Source organism: Heterodontus francisci, chromosome 17 (assembly GCF_036365525.1).
Source record: "Heterodontus francisci isolate sHetFra1 chromosome 17, sHetFra1.hap1, whole genome shotgun sequence".
NCBI classification, from domain to species: domain Eukaryota; kingdom Metazoa; phylum Chordata; class Chondrichthyes; order Heterodontiformes; family Heterodontidae; genus Heterodontus; species Heterodontus francisci.
Genome location: NC_090387.1, coordinates 23,143,052 through 23,159,396, shown reverse-complemented (window position 1 = coordinate 23,159,396; position 16,345 = coordinate 23,143,052). Strand labels below are relative to the sequence as shown.

Here is a 16,345-nt window from a genome sequence, read left to right as displayed (position 1 = left end):
ATGTAGATGATAAATATTTGAGGTCCCAGCATTGATCCCTGTGGCACTCCACTAGTCACATCTGCCAACCCAAAAATGACCCATTCCTTCACTGTTGCTGAGTCAAAATCCTGGAACTCCCTCCTTAGCAGCATAAGGAGCGGCGATATAGTTCCAAGTCAGGATGGTGTATGGCTTGGAAGGGTACTTGCAGGTCGTGGTGTTCTTATGTGTCTGCTGCCCTTGTTCTTTTAGTTGGTAAAGATCGCAGATTTGGAATGTGCTATCAAAGGAGGCTTGGCTAGTTGCTGCAGTGCATCTTGTGCCATGGTATGCACTGCTGCCACTGAATGTCTGTGGCGGAGGTGAAGTGGATTGTAATCCTTGCCCCTTTTTGGGATCATCCCAGATCAGGTGGACTCCCCAGATGATCACTCTCACTTAAGGTTGAGAAAGACAGATCTCACAGACACTTGAATGGGTCTGAAGAACTGATGTAACTCCCCCAAAGGAAAGGAATCAGCAGAAGATGTTACCGTTCTCCAGGTAGGCTTTTTAACAAGTTTTAGCCACATTATAACAACCCAGATATTATAAGGGTCTGGGGATCTCTCCTCAATAATCTACCCATCTACGAAATAAGAGTACAGAGATCAGTTCTCGAGTTGAAATACAGAAGACTATATGAGACAATATATTTTCTAAATTATATAGAATTTTATTAAAGAACCGAACATGTAATTCACACTTTGATGCATAAAACAATCGCAACATTGATAGTTCTAGGAAACAAAGAGAGTACAATCTTATTCCTAGTAGAAAATCCAAGTTTTAAGATGAAGTAATGTTACAGTAAAATGTTTCAGATATCCATCAGTATTTAAAGCAGCATTTACCTTAAATTCCCGAGTAGAAAGCTACAGAGTTTAAAGAGATACATCTATCCCAATTAAAGGGAGAACTATCATGGCTGCACTAGGTAGTTTGTACCTTCACCATGAGAAAGGCTGGAATGAATCCAACAATTCTAAAGATCCACTTTGTGGTTCCAATATTTATATTGTTTCTAAGCTGCATATCTAGTTTCTTTACATATGAGGGTGTTACCTCTCTTGCAAGTAGGTTTGTCCCCTTTTATTTCCCAAATAAGGCTGTATAACTGTTAATTTCTGGTTACGATCCACCTTCTTTGATTTCTAAGAAAAGCTAGGCCAACAGCAAGTTGGGAGCCTTTCATGGTGGTCAATTCCCTTAGTCACCTAACTGTGCTTCAAGATTATAATTCAGTTTCTTGGGTTTGGTCAGTTTTTACAAAATTTCAGTTGGCTGTGGTTTAGAACTGTCCCCATAAGACTATATTATCAATTATTACACTTCTATCACCTTCCCACCCTTTGTCCTTTTTGGATTTCTGGGGGTGACTAGGAAAGGTTTTCCCCTGGGAAACTGACTTGTATATTAGAGCAAACTCATCAGCCAGGACTGTGGCTTGCTGGGCTTTATGAAATTTTTGTTCCTCTACATGTGTTTTTATGGAGAGTGGCAGAGAGTTTTTAAATTCCTCTAGCAAAATTACCTCTCTGGGATTTTCATAGCTGGGCTGCACTTTAAGAGCCCTCAGCCACTGGTCAAAAGCCAATGGCTTACTTCCCTCAAACTCCAGGTAAGTTTGATCAGTTTGCTTCTTGAGGGTTTGAAACTTCTGGTGATAGGCTTCCGGTACTCGCTCATATGCCCCGAGGATAGCGTTTTTTTGTCAGTTCATAATTTGATGAGCTCTCATCTGGCAACAGGGAATAAACCTCATGGGCTTTTCCTGTTAACTTGCTTTGTAATCGAAGAGTCCAAGTCTCAGCTGGCCACTTTAACTGCTTGCTCGTTTTTCAAAAGATACAAAAAATGCTTCCACATCTCCCTCATTGAATTTTGGGATTAGTTGAGTAAATATTAACAATTCAGTACCCAGCCCTGAATTATGATCCTCCATATTGGCCATGCTTTCACTGGGGTTACTCTGTCACCCATTAGTTAACTCGAGCTGCCTCAGCTCTCTCCTTATATTCCTTTTGAAAGGTTCTTTCTTTCTCTCTCTCCTGCCTTGCTTTATCTCTCTCCTCTCTCTCATTTTCTTCACGTTCCTTCTGGAAGGTTATATCTTTTTCTCTCTCCTCTCTGTCACCTTCTCTTTCTCTTTCCCTGTCTTCTAATTCAAGTTTCATCTGATCCAATTGTATCTTTGCTCGCAATATCCTGTCAGAGTCTATTTCTAACCCTGTTACTGCTTTTTCAGATTCAAGGGAAAAATGGTTGGCCACTAGTCTCAGGAGTTCAGACTTTCTAGCCTTGGCAGGGACAGTGATCCCACACTGCTCAGCCATTTTTCTCAACTCTTCCCTAGACAGTGCTCTTAAATTATCCCAAGTTACTTCACCCTGGCTTGGGGAGTTACTGGCTTCAGTCACAGACATGTTAGTATTCTAGCACACACAACCACAAGAAAATCTGTATTGAAATCTTTTCTCTTTTTGTTTGGGATCAATTTGACTTCCCAGTTCCAATTTCTCGTTTGTCTGTGGGTCGGATCCGGACGCTAGCCCCCAAATTTCTGTTATGACCAGTTCAGAAACGGGACTAGGGGTTCCCTCTCAGCCTTTTCCTGGTTTGACCGTAATAGGGTTTAATTTTTAAAACACCATGTTTTAGCTTCCCCTCAGTGAATCCTTGTTTACTGCTCTCCAATTGTAATGACAAAGAAATCAAACAGACAGGTTTTCTTAGATCTAAACAAGAAAGGTGTAAGTTTATTAGCCTTAAAACTCTAAATTGGTCAAAACTACTAAAAAATAGGCAACATGACCACGCTAGCATGCATACGTGATAAACACACACGCAGATAGAGACAGAAAAGGAGAAAGAATCTAGAGGAAGGATTTGAAGCAATAGCTGGAGTTCATTTACTGTCTTTTGAGTTTGATGTAAAGTCTTTGATTGCAGTTCAATCGTGCCATCTCGTTGGGCCTGGTGGGTCCCTGTCTTTGCATGAGAGGGAGAGAGAGAGAGGCCTTCCTTCTCTGTTGTCTTTAAATTGCAGTCTGACTCAAACTGATCTGTGAACATAATTCCAAACCCAACCTAGGCCAGCAGGTTAGTCATGTGAACAGCTTTTTTTATTAACAAACTCTCCTGTGTTTTTGTGGATTCTCCATCTTAGCAGAAATCCTCACTGGCAAGGTGGGTGGTACGCGGCAGGGGGGAATGGAATATTGGCTTTTTTCACATTCAGTGTCTGGTGATCAAAATCCATTTGGGTTAATTGGATCAGGGAGCAGTTCCATTGTCTTCTCCAGGCAACTGTCTCTTAGAATGCAAATGTTTCCAGCCACTGCTGAGATCTCTTTAAACAAGCCATCTTTTCAGTCCAGCAACAGTTTAAAATTAATGTTTCATATGACAAAATTAATATGCCTCATTCTTGGTAGGTGGCGTTTTCATGACATAGGTATGAAGGGAGAACTGCTTAAGGTACATTGGATAAATAGACTAAAAGATATGGTGGTAAATAAACAGTGGGGAACCTTTAAAGAAACAATTCAAAATGTTCAATAAAAATACACTCCATTGCAAAACAAAACCTCAGCAAGAAAGACCCATATGTGGCTCACTCAGGAAGTTAAGGGTGTTGTTAGATGAAAAGAGGCTTACAATGTTGCAAAAAACAGTAGCAAGTCTGTGGATTGGGAGTGTTTTAGAAACCAGCAAAGTGCCACCAAACAGTTGATAAAAAGGAAAAATAGAGAGTAAACTAGCCAGTAATATAAAAAACAGTTTGTAGGAGTTTTTATAGGTATATAAAAAGGAAGAGAGTAGCTAAAGTGAACATTGGTCCTTTAGAAGTAAACAGAAGAGAAATTATGATGGAGAATGAAAAAATGGCACAGGCATTTGTCACGAACACATGTCATTACAAATGATGATTTTTTAATCCACTGGCTGGAAACCTGAATAAAATTTTTTTTAAAGATGACTGCTAGAAGCTAAAATGGCCACTGAAATTTGGTTCAAAATCCCCTACAATCCAATGCATCGAGAAGGAGTCAAATTATCTGGCCAGTCCCCTCTAGAACAATGACTTGGGAAGTTTGGAGTGCATTGCCTGGCCAGTCCCCATTAATAAGACATTTAAAGGCAAACACTTGAGATATTAAACTGGTGGAGACAAACCACTCAAAGGTAATCACTTGAACAATGGGACCCTGATTTAGAGAAAGGAATTCCTAGACATTAACTAATTAAGTTGCAAGAGGAAATACACACTGAGCCATCATGTGACAGGCCCACCATCTGTGTGTTTTGAACTGGGTTTTCTCTCTCTGCAGCAGACAAGCAACAGGACACAGATCTGAAGAGACCCAAGGGGGTCACCCTCTCTCTCTCCTCAGTCCACCTGGCAAGTTTCAAATCCTACCTGCTGGCCGTAACCACCTAAGCCTATCACTGTGACAGACAGAGACCCCATGAATGATCTCATCCACATTGCTGTTACCAGGAGGACCACATAACCTGCTGACCACACCTGCAAGCCAGAAGCCTCAGGACCACTGAGTACAACCGGAAAACAACTGAGTCACCAAACTCCATAGACTGTATACCCCTTTTTATTTCTCCAGCTCTAATCCAACCAATCAATTCTTCCCCATTCTGCAACCTATTTATGTGTGTGTGTCAACCTCGACTGTGTGTGTACGTGTTTGTGTGAAAGTTGGAGCATAGTTTATTATTTTACTTAGATTGGTTTAAGTACAATAAAGCTAACCTCTTTCTTTGTTAAACTCAAGAAAATCTGTCTGATTGGCTCTTTTATGATCATAGCAAGTATGTAATCAGACACTCACTGAATTGGCAAGTACATCCACTTTAAAAAAGAAATAAACCCTGTTGCGGTCAAACAAGGAGAGAGACAAGAGGGGCGCCTTCGACCCCTCCTCACCTAATCGTAACACATTGAACAAATATTTTGTGTCTGTCTTCACAGTAGAAGACACAAGTTTCATACCAGAAATAGATGGTAACCTAGAGGATAAAAAGAGTGAGGAAATTAATATTAGCAGAGAAAAAGTATTGGAGAAACTTAAGGGATTAAAACCCAACAAATCGCTGGAACCTAATGGCCTACACCCTAGCGTTATATAAGAGATAGATGCAGAGATAATGGATGCTTTATCTATGATTTTCCAAAATTCCTTAGATTTTGGAAAAGTCCCATCAGATTGGAAGTTGGCAAATGTTACACTGCTTTTCAAGAAAGGAGGGAGGGAGAAAACAGTGAACTGCAAGTCAGTTAGCCTAACATCAGTCATTGGGAAAATACTGGAATCTATTATTAAGGAAGTCTTAACAATGCACTTAGAAAAGCACCATATGATTCGAACAAGTGAATATGGTTTTACTAAAGGGAAATGCTGTTTGACAAATTTATTAGAGTTTTTTGAGAATGTAACTAGTTGGGTAGATAAAGGCAAAATAGCAGATGTAGTAATCCTAGATTCCCAAAAGGCATTCGATAAGGTGCCTCACAAAAACAGGCAAGATAAGGGCTCATGGAGTTGGGGTAAGATATTAGCATGGATAGAGGATCGGTTAACAGACAGGAAGCAAAGAGTGGACATAAATGGGGCTTTTTCAAGTTGGCAGGCAGTGAATTGTGGAGTGCTGCCAGGAAAAGTGTAGGATCAGCGATTTACAATCTTTATTAATGACTCGGGTGAAGTAACAGAGAGTAATGTATCTAAGTCTGCTGATGAAACAAAGGTAGGTGGAAAGTTAAGCTGTGGGGAGGACACAGAGCAGCTGAAAAGAGATACAGATAGGTTAACTGACTGGGCTACAAGATGGCTGATGGAGTATAATGTAGGAAAGTGTGAAGTTATTCACTTTGGTTATAAGAATAGAAAAGCAAAATTTTTTTTCAAGGTGTGGAACTTGTAATTTGATGTTCAAAGAGACTTGGGTGTGCTGGTATAACGAACGCAGAAAGCTAGCATAAAGGTACAGCAAGCAATTAGGAAGGGAAATGTCATGTTGGCCGTTATTGCTAGGGGGTTGGAGTACAGGAAGAAATAAGCCTTGCTACAATTTGTACAGGGTTTTTGGTGAGACCACATCTGGAGTACTGTGTGCAGTTTTGGTCCCCGTATTTAAGAAAGGTTATACTGGCATTGGAGGCAGTTCAAAAGAGATTCACTCGGCTGATGCCTGGGATGAAGGGGTTGACTCATCAAGAACGGCTAAACAGATTAGGCCTTTATTCATTAGAGTTTAGAAGAATGAGGGGTGATCTTATTGAAACGTACAAGATTCTGAGGGGGCTTGACAGGGTAGAAGTTGAGAAGATGTTTCCACTAGTGGAGGAATCTCGAACCAGGGGACATAGTTACAGAATAAGGGACACTCATTTAAAACTGAGATGCGAAGGAATTTCTTCTCTCAGAGGGTAGTGAATGTCTGGAATTCTCTACCCCAGAAAGTTGTGGAGGCTAGATCACTGAAAGTATTTAAAGATACATTTTTGAAACATCGGGGAGTTGAGCGCTATGAGAAGCTGGCATGAAAGAGGAGTTGAGGTCTGGGCCAGATCAGCCATGATCTTATTGAATGGCAGGGCAGGCTTGAGGGGCCAAATGGCCTACTTCTGCTCCTATTTCTTGTGTTCTTATGTTTTGGTTTCCACAGTTAAGAAAGGAGGCGGTTCAGTGAAGGTTCACTAAATTGGTCCCTGGGTTGATGGGGTTGGCCTATAATGAGAGGCTGAGTAAATTGCGCCGATACTCTCTGGAGTTTAGAAGAGTGAGAGGCCATCTCATGGAAACATACAAGATTCTCAAGGGGTTTTTTTAAATTCGTTCGGGGGATGTGGGCATTGCTGGCTAGGCCAGCATTTATTGCCCATCCATAATTGCCCTTGAGAAGGTGGTGCCTTCTTGAACCGCTGCAGTCCTTGGGGTGTAAGTACACCAACAGCTGTTGGGAAAGGAGTTCCAGGGTTTTGATCCAGCAACAATGAAGGAACAGTGATATAGTTCCAAGTCAGGATGGTGTGTGGCTTGGAGGGGAACTTGTAGGTGACAGTGTTCCCATCTGCTGCCCTTGTTCTTCTTGGTGATAGAGGTTGCTGGTTTGGAAGGTGCTGTCAAAGGAGACTTGGTGAGTTGCTGCAGTGCATCTTGTATATGGTATACACTGCTGCCACTGTGCGGCGGTGGTGGAGGGAGTGAATGTTGAAGGTGGTGGATGGGATGCCCATCGAGCAGGCTGATTTGTCCTGGTTGGTGTCGAGCTTTGTGAGAGTTGTTGGAGCTTCACCCATCCAGGCAAGTGGAGAGTATTCCATCACACTCCTGACTTGTGCCTTGTAGATGGTGGACAGGCTTTGGGGAGACAGGAGGTGAGTTACTCGCCACAGAATTCCTAGCCTCTGGCTTGCGCTTGTAGCCACAGCATTTATGTGGCTGATCCAGTACAGTTTTTGGTCAAAGTTGACCCCCCGGATGTTGATAATGGGGATTTCAGCGATAGTAATGCCATTGAATGTCAAGGGGAGATGGTAAGATGCTCTCCTGTTGGAGATGGTCATTGCCTGGCACTTGTGTGGCACGAATGTTACTTGCCACTTATCAGCTCAAGCCTGGATATTGTCCAGGTCTTGCTGCATTTCTGCATGGACTGCTTCATTAACTGAGGAGTTGCGAATGGTGCTGCACATTGTGGAATCATCAGCGAACATCCCCACTTCTGACCTTATGATGGAGAGAAGGTCATTGATGAAGCAGCTGAAGATGGTTGGGCCTAGGACACTACCCTGAGGAACTCCTGTAGTGATGTCCTGTGACTGAGATGATTGAACTCCGACAAACACAACCATCATCTTTTGTGCTAGATATGACTCCAACCAACGGAGAGATTTCCACCAATTCCCATTGACTCCAGTTTTGCTAGGCACCTTGATGCCATAATCGGTCAAATGCTGCCTTGATGTCAAGGGCAGTCACTCTCACCTCATCTCTGGAGTTCAGCTCTTTTGTCCATGCTTGGACCAAGGCTAAATGAGGTCAGGAGCTGAGTGCCCTGTCGCAACCCAAACTGAGCGTCAGTGAGCAGGTTATTGCTGAACAAGTGCCGCTTGATAACACTGTTAACAACCCCTTCCATCGTTTTTCTGATGATCAGGAGTAGACCGATGGGGCGGTATTGACCAGGATTGATTTGTCCTGCTTTCTGTGCATAGGACATACCTGGGCAATTTTCCATATTGCCGGATAGATGCCAGTGTTGTAGCTGTACTGGAACAGCTTGGCTAGCGGCATGTCTAGTCCTGGAGCACAAGTCTTCGGTACTATTGCCGGAATGTTGTCAGGGCCCATAGCCATTGCAGTATCCAGTGCTTTTAGTCGTTTCAAGATATTACGTGGAGTGAATCGGATTGGCTAAAGACTGGCATCTGTGATGCTGGGGACAGCAGGAGGAAGCCGAGATAGATCACCCGCTCGACACTTCTGGCTGAAGATGGATGCAAATGCTTCATTCTTGTCTTTTGCACTGGTGTGCTGGGCTCCCCCATCATTGAGGATGGGGATATTTGTGGAGCCTCCTCCTCCTTTCAGTTGTTTCATTGCCCACCACCATTCACGGCTGGATGTGGCAGGACTGCAGAGCTTAGATCTGATCCGTTGGTTGTGGGATCACTTAGCCCTGTCTAATGCATGCTGCTGCCGCTGTTTGGCATACAAGTAGTCCTGTGTTATAGCTTCACCAGACTGGCACCCCATTTTGAGTTATGCCTGATGTTGCTCCTGGCATGCCCTCCTGCACTCTTCATTGAACCGGGGTTGGCCCCCCCCCCCGCCCCCCCACCCAGCTGGATGGTAATGGTAGAGTGCGGGATATGCTGGGCCATGAGGTTACAGATTGTCTTTGAATACAATTCTGCTGCTGCTGTTGGCACACAGCGCCTCATGGATGCCAAGTTTTGAGTTGTTATATCTGTTTGAAATCTATCCCATTTAGCACAGTTGTAGTGCCACACAACACGATGGTGGGTACCCACAGTGTGAAGATGGGACATTGTCTCCACAAGGACTGTGCGGTGGTCATTCCAACCAAGACTGTCATGGACAGATGTATCTGCACCAGGTAGATTGGTGAGGATAGGGTCAAGTAGGTTTTTCCCTCTTGTTGGTTCCCTCACCACCTGCACAGACACAGTCTAGCATCTATGTCCTTTAGGACTCGGCCAGCTCAGTCAGTAGTGGTGCTACCGAGCCACTCTTCATGATGGACATTGAAGCCCCCCAACCAGAGTACATTTTGTGCCCTTGCTACCCTAAGTACTTCTTCCAATTGGTGTTCAATCTGGAGAAGCACTGATTCACCAGCCGAGGGCTGGGGGTGGGGTGTGGGAGGGGGGGGTGTTCGGTGGTAATCGGCGGAGGTTTCCTTGCCCATGTTTGACCTGATGCCATGAGACTTCATGGGTTCTGGAGTCAATATTGAGGACTCCCAGGGCAACTCCGTCCCAAGTGTATACCACTGTGCTGCCACCTCTGGTGGTTCTGTCCTGCCGATGTCATTGTCGTTTCCGTTGCCTATGTCAACACCAGGTTCGTCCGTCCGGTTTCATTCCTCATTCTGAAGGGTTTGGATAGGGTAAACGTTGAGAGATTATTTCTGCTGGGTAGGGAATCTAAAACATGGGGGAACAGTCTCAAGAAAAGAGGCTGATCATTTAGGACTGAGATGAGGAGAAATTACTTCACTCAAAGGGTTGTGAATCTTTGGAATTCTCTACCCAAGATGGTTGTGGATGGTTCATCGTTGAATACATTTAAGGCTGGGATAGACAGATATTTGGTCTCTCAGGGAGTCAAGGGATATGGGGAGCAGGCAGGAAAGTGGAGTTTGAAGCCTCAGATCAACCATGAACATATTGAATGGTGGAGCAGGCTCAATGGGCCATATGGTCTACTCCTGCTCTTATTCCTTGTATTCATTCCAAATGGATCAATTATATAAACTTAAACTCCAGAACATTTGTCCCAGGCTCTGGAATACGAGTCCAATAACATTACCATTATGTTCGCCTGCATTATGTGCCCTGGAGTGATCTACAACCTCTATTTCAAATTCAGAACTGAGTCATGGCAAGGCCATTCCTGTTTTATTCTCCTAGTTTGTGATTTTATTTACCCCCCGCCCCCACCTTGGTTGATTGTTTTGCTGCACTCATCCTAATGCCTTTGTTTTTAAATATATCATTAAAAAGTGAGCGTTGGTCCTATAGAAAGTGAGTCTGGGGAATTAATAATGGATAATAAGGAGATGGCAGATGAATTGAACAGGAATTTTACATCGGACTTCACTATAGAGGATACAAGTAACATCCCAGAATTAGCTGTAAGTCAGGAAATTGAAGAGAGGGAGGAACTCAAGAAAATTACCATCACCAGGGAAGTGGTACTGAACAAATTGTTGGAGCTGCAGGCTGACAAGTCCCTGGGTCCTGATGGACTTCATCCTAGGGTGCTAAAAGAAATGGCTAGTGAGATAGTTGATGCGTAAGTTTTAGTTTCCCAACATTCCCTAGATTCGGGGAAGGTTCCGTTAGACTGGAAAATAGTGAATGTAACTCCTTCATTCAAAAAGTGGGGGAGACAGAAAGCAGAAAACTACAGGCCAGTTAGCTTAACATCTTTCTTAGGGAAAATGTTAGAAGCTATTATTAAAGACGGTATAGCAGGGCATTTAGAAAAATTCAAGGTAATCAGGCAGAGTCAACATGGTTTTGTGAAAGGGAAATCATGTTTAACCAGCTTATTGGAGTTCTTTCAGGGAGCTGTGGATGAAGGGGAACCGGTGGATGCGTTGTACTTAGATTTCCAGAAAGCATTTGATAAGGTGCCACATCAAAGATTATTGCAAAAAATAAAAGCTCATGGTGTGGGAGGTAACATATTGGCCTGGATAGAAGATTTGCTAGCTAACAGGAACCAGAGAGTAGGCATAAATGGGTCATTTTCTGGTTGGCAAAATGCTACGAGTGGTGTGCCACAGGGATCAGTGCTGGGGCCTCAACTTTTTACAATTTATATAAATGACTTAGATGAAGGGACCGAAGGTATGGTTGCTAAATTTGCTGATGACACAAAGATAGGTAGGAAAGTAGGCTGTGAAGAGGACATAAGGAGGCTACAAAGGGATATAGATAGGATATGTGAGTGGGCAAAAATCTGGCAGATGGAGTATAATGTGGGAAAATGCAAAGATGTCCATTGTGGCAGGAAGAATAACAAAGTAGCATATTGGAAATGGTGAAAAATTGCAAAGCTCTAAGATGCAGAGGGATCTGGGTGCCCTAGTGTATGAATCGCAAAAGGTTAGTATGCAGGTACAGCATATGATTAGGAAAGCTAATAGAATGTTATCGTTTTATCACGTGGGGAATACAAAAGTAGGAAGGTTTTGCATCAGCTATACAGGGCATTGGTGAGACCACATCTGGAGTACTGTGTACAGTATTGGTCTCCTTATTTAAGGATGTAAATGCATTAGAAGCAGTTCAAAGAAGGTTTACTAGACTGATACCTGGAATGGGCAGGCTATCTTATGAGAAAAGATTGGACAGGCTAGGCTTGTATCCGCTGGAATTTAGAAGAGTAAGAGGTGACTTGACTGAAACATATGAGATCCTGAGGGGTTTTGACAGGGTGGATGTGGAAAGGAGTCACTGTTTAAAAATAAGGGGTCACCCATTTAAGACAGAGATGAGAATTTTTTTTCTCAGAGGGTTGTGAGTCTTTGGAACACTCTTCCTCAAAAGGTGGTGGAAGCAGAGTCTTTGAATATTTTTAAGGTAGCTAGATTCTTGATAAGCAAGGAGGTGAAAGGTTATCCGGGATAGGTGGTAATGTGAAGAAATCAGTTCAGCCATGAACTTGTTGAACCGCAGAGTGGGGTCAAATGGCTTCCTCTTGCTCCTAACTCGTATGTTCGATTATTTCCTTGGGCCTGAAATGGTTTCAGATGGGCGTGGTTACGGCTTTAAGCGTTGCGGTGGCAACGGTAGGCGGAACCCCACTGGGATCAGACGATGTGTGATTGGCGGCTGGGACCCTGGACCGAACACAAACGCGTAATTCGATTGGACTTTTGCAAACGCCGATCAAATGACGTCAGCGGCCTTCCTCTTGGAGACAAGCAGTTGAAGAAATGCCGGTTGCAAACAATGTGCTGGTGGTTGTTAGTGTGAGTGAGTGCTCGGAGATACGATCAGCCATTTAAGCCCGGTAATTGCTGGCTCTTTTCTTTGCATTGTTTGTGATGGATAGTGTCGGACCGCAGCGGCTGTTGAGCAGCGGGATGGGGCGGCGCGGTGCGGCTTGGACTGAAAACTCGGCGCTCTGGGGCTCCTGCCAGTGGTGGCCGCTAGACGCATGCGCAGCACTGGGGAGACACAACACCCATTCCCCAGCTCTGCATTGTTGGTGGTGAAATAGGGAGAGCTTAGACACCCAATCCTTCCCACCATCCAAATAACAGCAAAATACTGCGGATTCCAGTTCTGATGAAAGATCACGGACCTGAAACGTTAACTTTGTTTCTCTCTGATCTGCTGAGTATTTCCCACACTTTCTGTTCTCATACCTTCCCTTGCCCCCACCTGCTGGCACCCAGTCTTTCCCACTGCCATCCTATAACATGCTATCAAAGGTTAGATGTTCACTTAATCCCTTTTATTTTTAAAATATTGCCCCTCTCTGCGCCCCCCCCCTTTCAAAAAAAGTCATCTCCCTGAAAATTTAGCACATTTGCAGTCAGTTCAATTACTAATGGTGCAATTGTGCTGCTTTTGCTGGGAGGGGAGCGGTGGGGTGAGTGGTGGTGGGTTGATAACTCCAATGAAATATGACTTTGAAAAATTTTCAAGGGGCTGGTTGAAACTCCTGACAGAATCATGATAAACGTGCACTGGGAGATTAAAATATTTAGGGAGAAGCTGGTAGGCAAATGTGGTAGCCACTTTGCATGTCTCAAAATTCCACAGATAGCAAGATTTGTTTTTATTAGAGGTGTTGGTTGTGGAAGGATTGTTGGCCAGGATGTTAGGATTCTTTGCTCTTGAAATACTATCATTAGATCTTTAATATCCATTTGCATAGGCAAATGGGGTTGTAATGTACCTAAAAACAGACATAGTGTCCTTTATGGCACAGAAGGAGGCCATTCAGCTCATCGAGTCCATGCCAGCTCTCCACTGTCAGCCCCACTCCCTGGCTCGATCCCTGTAGCCTTGAAGTTTTATTTCTCTCAGGTGGTCATCCAACTTCCTCACTTCAGTGATTGTGTCTGCTTCCACCACCCTTGTGGACAGCAAGTTCCAGGTCATTACCACCTACTGTGTTTTTAAAAAAAAGTGCTTCCTCATATTACCCCACAATTTGTTCCCACACATTTCAATCAGTGTCCCCTAGGCCTTGTACCATTTGTTAATGGGAACAGTTTTTCCTTGTCTAACTTATCTTTACACTTCTGCTCTAAGGAGAACAAGCCCAGCTTTTTGAACCTTGCCTTGTAACTAAAATCCTGCTTCCCTGGAACCATTCTGGTAAATCTCCTCTGCGCCTTCTCAAGGAGCCAAACATCCTTCCTGAAGTGTGGTGACCAGAACTGGATGCAATACTCTAGTTGAGGCCTAACCGGAGCTTTATAGAGGTTCAGCATAACTTCCCTGTTTTTGTATTCAACACCTCTATTTATGAAGCCCAAGATCTCGTATGCTTTACTCTCTCAAGATGTCCTGCCACCTTCAAAGATCTATGAACATAGATCTCTTTTCCAGCACACTCTTTTGAACTATGGCATTAAGTATATATTGCCTCTCCCTATCCCTTCTGCCAAAATGCATCACCTTACACTTGTCAGTATTAAATTCCGTCTGCCACCTGTGTACCCATTCTGCTAGCCTATCTATGGCCTGTTGCAGGCGGTTCATATCACCCTCGCTGTTTGCTGCGCCTCCAAGTTTGGTGTTGTCAACAAATTTTGAGATTCTACTTCATATTCCAAGTTTCAGGTATATAATATATATATATATAAATCAAAATAAGCAGTGGTCCCAGCAAACACCTCTGTCTACCATCCTCCAGTCTGAAAAGCAACCATTTACTACGACTGTTCACAATCTAAATTATTTGGATGTGGAGACCAAATGTAATATTTCCAGTTTTGTTGATGACATAAAACTAGGGGAATGTAAGTTGTGAGGAAGATGCAAGGAGGCTTCAAAGGGATTTAGACAGGCTAAGTGAATGGGAGAGAACATGAAAGATGGAATATAATGTGAATAAGTGTGAAATGATCCACTTTGGTAGAAAAAACAGAAAGGCAGAGTATTTGTTAAATGGTGAGAGGTTGGGAAGTGTTGATGACCATCGGGACCTGGGTGTCCTTGTTCATGAGTCACTAAAAGCTAGTATGCTGGTACAGCAAGCAATTAAGAAGACAAATGGTATGTTGGCCTTCATTGCAAGGGGATTTAAGTACAGGAGTAAAGATGTTTTGTTCCGCTTGATGGGCACCCCATCCACAAACATTCACTCCCTCCACCACCGACGCACAGTGGCAGCAGTGTGCACCATCTACAAGATGTACTGCAACAACACATCAAGGGTCCTTAGCACCTTCCAAACCCATGACCTCTACCACCTAGAAAGACAAGGGCAACCGATGCATGGGAACACCATCACTTGCAAGTTCCCCTCCAGGCCAAGCACCATCCTTACTTGGAACTATATTGCCATTCCTTCACTGTTGCTGGATCAAAATCCTGGAACTCCCTTTGTGACAGCTCTGTGGCTGTACCTACCCCACATGTTATGCAGCGGTTCAAGAAGGCAGTTCGTCACCTTCTCAAGGGCAATTAGGGATGGGAAATAAATACTGGCCTAGCCAGCGATGCCCACATCCCACGAACAAATGAAAAAAAAATTGTATAGAGCCTTGGTGAGACCGCACCTGGAGTATTGTGGACAGTTTTGGTCTCCTTATGTAAGAGAGGATATACTTGCCATGGAGGGAGTCTAACAGAGGTTCACCAGTCTAATCCCTGGGATGGCAGGATTGTCTTATGAGGAGAGATTGCAGAAAGTGGGCCTGTATTCTCTAGAATTTTGCAGAATGAAAGGTGATCTTATTGAAACTTACAAAATTCTTACAGGATAGATGTGAATAGGATGTTTCTTCTGGCTGGTGAGTCTAGAACCTGGGGAGACTGTCTCAGAATAAGAGGCAGGCCATTTAAGACAGAGATGAGGAGGAATTTCTTTACTTAAGAGGGTGGTGAATCTATGGAATTCTCTACCGCAGAAGGCTGTGGCATCTCAATCGTTGAGTATTTTCAAGACACAAATCATTCCTTCACTGGGTTAGAATCCTGGAACTCCCTTCCTAATGCCACATGGACTGCAGTGGTTCAAGGCAGCAGCTCACCACCACCATCTCGAGGCAATTAAGGATGGGCAGTAAATGCTGGCCTAGCCAGTGCCACCTACATCTCCTGAACGAATAAAAAGAAAACACCTGTGATTTCCTTGAAGATTTGCTCCTCTATCTCTCTCATGCAATCAGACCCTTTTTGCTTTTCAACTCTAACCAAATGGATTCTGTTCTTGCCCCTTCAAGGACATCCTCCCTTTCCAGCACTGTAATGCCTTCCCTAATCAGGGCTGCCACCCCACCTCCCTTTTTACCATCTCTATCTTTTCTGAGCAATTTATATCCTTGTATATTAAGTGCCCAGTCCTTGCCATTTTTAAGCCACGTTTTCATTATTGCCACTACATCATATTCCCGTACTGATATTGTGCTTGTAGCTCACCAACTTTATTCACCACACTTTGTGTGTTTACATACATGCATTGTAATCCTGTCATTGCATTCCTCAGAGTCTTTTAGCTTTTAGTTTTAGTTATACAGCACTGAAACAGGCCCTTCGGCCCACCGAGTCTGTGCCGACCATCAACCACCCATTTATACTAATCCTGCACTAATCCCATATTCCTACCACATCACCACCTGTCCCTATATTTCCCTACCACCTACCTATACTAGGGGCAATTTATAATGGCCAATTAACCTATCAACCTGCAAGTCTTTGGCATGTGGGAGGAAACCAGAGCACCCGGAGGAAACCCACGCAGACACAGGGAGAACTTGCAAACTCCACACAGGCAGTACCCAGAATTGAACCCGGGTCGCTGGAGCTGTGAGGCTGCGGTGCTAACCACTGCGCCACTGTGCCGCCCTCAGTCCACTCCTA

General features: G+C 43.8%; 1 protein-coding gene across 6 annotated transcripts in view; it reads left to right on the top strand.

Annotated features, from left to right (window-relative positions):
- Positions 1-12,207: 12,207 nt before the first annotated feature.
- klhl36 (kelch-like family member 36) overlaps positions 12,208-16,345 on the top strand; it is a 43,443-nt gene continuing 39,305 nt past the window's right edge. For 5 of the 6 annotated variants that reach the window (XM_068049146.1, XM_068049145.1, XM_068049148.1 and 2 more), the window contains exon 1: positions 12,208-12,314. The gene's annotated coding sequence lies outside the window, so the exon portion shown is untranslated. The remainder of the gene's footprint in view (positions 12,315-16,345) is intronic. The other variant, XM_068049147.1, reaches the window with a different exon arrangement.